This window comes from Salvia miltiorrhiza, chromosome 5, assembly GCF_028751815.1.
Source record: "Salvia miltiorrhiza cultivar Shanhuang (shh) chromosome 5, IMPLAD_Smil_shh, whole genome shotgun sequence".
Classification (NCBI taxonomy): Eukaryota; Viridiplantae; Streptophyta; class Magnoliopsida; order Lamiales; family Lamiaceae; genus Salvia; species Salvia miltiorrhiza.
The window spans coordinates 29,308,884-29,313,801 of NC_080391.1; the positions used below are offsets into that span (position 1 = coordinate 29,308,884).

The 4,918-nt window shown below is 35.9% G+C and overlaps 1 non-coding gene across 1 annotated transcript; it reads left to right on the forward strand.

The window, feature by feature from the left end:
• The first annotated feature begins 350 nt into the window (after positions 1-350).
• LOC130987288 (small nucleolar RNA R71) lies at positions 351-457 on the forward strand. The gene has a single exon (XR_009089677.1). It is a non-coding gene; the product is annotated as a small nucleolar RNA R71 (small nucleolar RNA).
• The last annotated feature ends 4,461 nt before the right edge of the window (positions 458-4,918 follow it).

The window sequence follows — 4,918 nt, forward strand, 5'->3', positions numbered from 1 at the left end:
ATTGGATCTGATGCACAGAATTGACCCCCTCAACCCTCGGTGGCTCGGGCTGATATAGTTGTTATGAAATTTGAGCAATCAGTGCTTTTCTCTCCATCTCATACTGTTCTTGGAGGAGTGTGAATTTTTCTTTCAAATCATCATAGCTCTCCTTTTTAACAGTTGCCATCCTTTTTGTGGAGCTTCTTTCATTCGACCATTGATAGCTATTGGAAGCCATCTCCTCTATCACCCTGTAAGCTTCTTTGGTGTCCCTATGGAGAAGACACCCACCAGCAGTAGCATCAACCATGCTCCTAGTTAGACCAGTCAGACCATTGTAGAAGTGTATGATCTGCTGCTGCTCCGTGAAACCATATTGGGGACAACGTCTGAGCAATTCCCATAATCTCTCCCAAGAATCATGAATGGTCTCATCTTCCATCTGAGCGAAGTGTGAAATATCTGCTATGATCTTCTGAGCTTTGGAGGGAGGAAAATACTTTGTCATGAAAGCTCTACATAGATCCTCCCAGTCAGAAATAACTGATCTATCCAGACTCTTAAACCAATCCTTAGCTCGGTCCCTGAGAGAAAATCCAAACATCTTCATCCCGATGGGGCATCTGGTGGCACTCCATTCTGCTTAATAGTATCACAGATGTCCAGAAACTGAGTAATATGAGCATGCAGAGTTTTTGTAGCAGCTCCACTAAACTGTTCAACTTGAACCATATTGATTAATCCTGGATTCAGCTCAAAAGTGTTGGCCTGAATAGCTGGCCGTGGAATCGATCAACTCAATGCTGATACATCTAATTGAGCGGTGTGCCGTGTGGGTGGTGGAGGAGGCTGATTATGTTTGTTTACTTCGTCTAGCTGCCTCTGAAGGTTTGCCATCATATGCATCATTGCTGCAGGATCAAAGTTCTCTGCCATTGTTTGCTTCATTTTCTCGCGATTGTCTCTCTTCTGTTGCTTCTCAATCTCCAACTTCAAAGGCACTAGTTATTCATTTCCTTTGGATCTTGTAATCATGCAGACTTGAAACAAAAGATGAAAATTAGAAACAAGAAACTAAAAATAAAAATAAAAATAAAAATAAAAATAAAACAATAAATGCCTGAAATAATGCCTAAGTCCTATCAGAAATATTAAAGCAAAATCTACACAGTCCCCGACAACGGCGCCAAAAAGTTGATCACTAATTTCTTAGCAACAAAATACTGCAACTAACATAGTGCAATTGTAGCATATATAGCAATCGAGTATCGTATCCACAGAGACTGTTAAGCGAAATACTCTAAGTAATCCTAATAATTCTTTAGCAATATTCAGGCAGAAACACAAATAAGATGGAAGAATGAAAACTAAACATACGACAAAGCAGATAAAAATAGGAGAAAATCAGATAATAAAAGACTGATCCTAAGGATGTAAATTCATTAATCAAATTCACATAATCAACCTATTATCCTAATTACCAGTTTAATCCAGCTATGATGAGAGATCACACATATAATCAAATACTCTCACTAGAGTAGCAAATTAATGACAGTAGATTAATAAATTTTCTATCTCCGTTAGGTCTCAAGAAAATTTACTAACTCCAAAAGCACATAAGAATAGTTCCCTATGATCCACATATCTCCGTTAGGTCTCAAGGTTAAAATCATATCATACATTCCTGAATCCGCTAAACAGTTATCTTCGCTAGGTCTCAAACCGAATAGCTACACATGCAAATTATTGATATTCACAAGGTAAAAGCAATAAATCCAATAAAAATAAATCACATAAACTGGAATTATGAATCATAAACTGGAAGGCAAAATGTATCAATAAATCAATCACATAAATCTAATTAACTATTTACAAACCCTAGAATCAGAAAAGAAAACTAACTAAACATCAAAAATAAATCAAAGACATAATAAACATAAAAGCAATAAAAATAATTGCAATTAATAAAACCCGCAAAGAAATCTGAATAATAGCATGAATGTTGAAGTCTTCAATCTTACAGGAAAAGAAATCTAATCTATGAAAATAATAAAATTCTAAGTCTACAAGAAAGAAAAATATGAAAAGATGAGTGTCTAATAGGTCAGGAAAATCACCTATATATAAGCACATGGGATAAATACAGTACAGATAAAATCTCAAAATTTCGAAAATTCCCGAACATTCGCAAATTTTCGTCGGACACTATTCATTGTTGCGCGCGACTTGCTTGTTTCGGCCATATATTTTTCATCCGAATTCCGATTTCCAATCTGTTTGCGCTTACGATCTCACATCATGACAAACTACAACTACTATTTCAGACCATTCTTCCAAATTCGTACTCAATATTTCTGTAAATTCCATCAAAGTTCGAGTATGCATCATATTTCAGAAGATAAATCAATATAAGTACAAAACAACTATCCAACACTCAATTTTCTATTTCTTAAAAAAAAAAAAAACTTGATTTCCTATTGAATTGACATCATATGAACACTAATTAAAAATCATGGAAACATGAGTGTTATGAATAGAGGACCTAAATTTAAGATTTGTGCGGTCCCAAAATATCTGCCGTCCCAAAATTCGTGCCGTCCCAAAATATGCATGTTTTTATGGCACGAAGAGAGTTAGTGATGTCATGGGCTAACCAGAACCAGCGGTTCCGAACCGGAACCGACCCGGGGTTAATGGTTCCGGCCCGAATCGTTGACCACGAGCCGGTTTCGGTTCAGAACCGCCAACAACCAATTAGCCCGCAGCCTGCTGATTCGGCCCAAAAATCGGCGGTTCTGGTGCGGCAGACGAGGTGGCAGGGCTAGGCGCGGCAGGAAGGACTGGAACCGCCAATTTTAAGTGGTTAACCAACGGTTTCACCGGAAACCGGTTGTTAACCGTCCAAAACCGGCGGTTTCAGCCGATTTTTTAATTTTTTTTCAAATTCAAATTCAAATTTCTCCCACCCAATTTTATCTATAAATGCCCCATTCTTCCACCTTCAAAATCATCTCATTGTGTTAACAATTCTACACTATCTTCTCTTCTACTTCTAATTCTCCTTCAAAAATTCCACCTTCAAAAATTTCTCTTCTACTTCTAATTCTCCTCCATTCTAATTCTTCTACTTCTAAGTTGAGTAATTTTAAAAAATTTCAACACTTGTGAAGTGAAAAATTTAGAAACTTTAACACAAATCATTTAATTTCATAAAAAGAATGAAGGGTTGTATACTGAAAGCAAGACTTCAAATTCAAAAGCAAGACCTTAGTTCACTGTGATTCTTCTATCTAAAATATTGTTATTGCATAATCCTATAATAGTCCAATTTATCTCATACTATAGATTATATGGTGTGTTGTAGATCACAGAAGATCATATAATTGGAAAAAGTTGAGATTTAAATTGTGTTCACAATCGAGGCAACTATGGACAAGTTGCTGGTTTAGATTGTAGCATAAATGGATAAATAGTTTGTCTTGGCTATTTATTTATGCTAGTACCTTCGTGTATTGAATGGGATCACAGTGAGATAAATTCTTATATTCTGATTCATTAAGAATCAAGATCTCAACGACTTAAATAGTCTTAACCTTAGTTTGATTAATCGGTGTGAATAATATATTGACTATTGCTTTGATTTATTATGGGTGAGAGTTCTCTTGAAGCTCAATATACTCGATACTTTGGGTGATAGCAATTATTATTTGACATGCGATTATATTGCAATAAGGATCCGTGTCCTCCTAATAACAGGATGATAATATCCTCTCGAGGAACTTAATAAGTTTATCATATTAAACCCTGCAGGTGGAATTAGTTCCGATACGATAATAAGTTTAAATGGTAGCACTCGAGATGTCGTTTATAATTAAATGACTGATTAATTAATTAATCAAAGAATTAATTAATTAATGAATATTAGATATCTTAAACACGGGGATTAATTAAGTCTAATGCTAGCCCCGACTCACCTAAAGAATAAAGAGGTAATTCAGTATTAATTTTCTAGTGGAATAAATTATTACTTGTGTATTGATTTTATTCTGGGCTGAATAAGAAAATCGAGCACTGGGAGGCCAAACTTTATTCAAGCTAGTAGATCCCTGCTTGGCCCAATAAAGGCGTAATTCCATAAGGGAGTGTCCCTTCTCAATTATTCTCTCTTGGGCTCTATTTAGTTTAATTAAGTTTATGGGCTTATTATTTAGGCATGGCTAATACCTAGTATAAATAATAAGAAAGCCCTAAACCTAATTACTTGAGCATTAACGTGTGAGCAGAAAAAGAGAGAGTTCTGTGAGAGCAGTGGGAGACGTAATTCCTAGAAGGTAGAAAGGACTTGAAGATCGTAGACACCCTACGTCAAGTCTTGCCGTGGGAACAAGTTGTAAGATCAACATTGGAGTCTCTCATCGCCGGATTTGCAAGTAAGTCTTGTTCACTTGTAATAGGCACGAATGATTTTTGTATGTATTCGTTTGGTATCCAGAATTGGTCACGGGATATCAAAATACGGTTCCTTCAAAGAACACAAAAAAATATTAAAAAAAAGAAAGAAAAAGCTCGAAAACCGCCGAATTTTGGTCCGGCCCAAAATTAGCGGTTCAGGGCTCGAAATTTGGCCCTTCAACAGAACAGGCAGGCTAGCTACGGTTCCTTATTTTTTCGACCCTGAACCGCCGGTTCGGATCCAGAATCGACGGTTCATGAACTGGTGACATCACTAAAGAGAGTATAATTTTTTTTAAAACTATAAATTGTACCATATAAATTTATGAATTTGCACGGGGCCTACGATTTACTAGCTCGCCCCTAATAAAAAGGTCATATGCAGAATACAAATTTTATCAAACTTCATGTATTTTATGGCCATTAACCCTTTTATTTAATAGGTTCTTGAATTTTGTTTTCTTTTTCCATAAGTTGTTCTTTT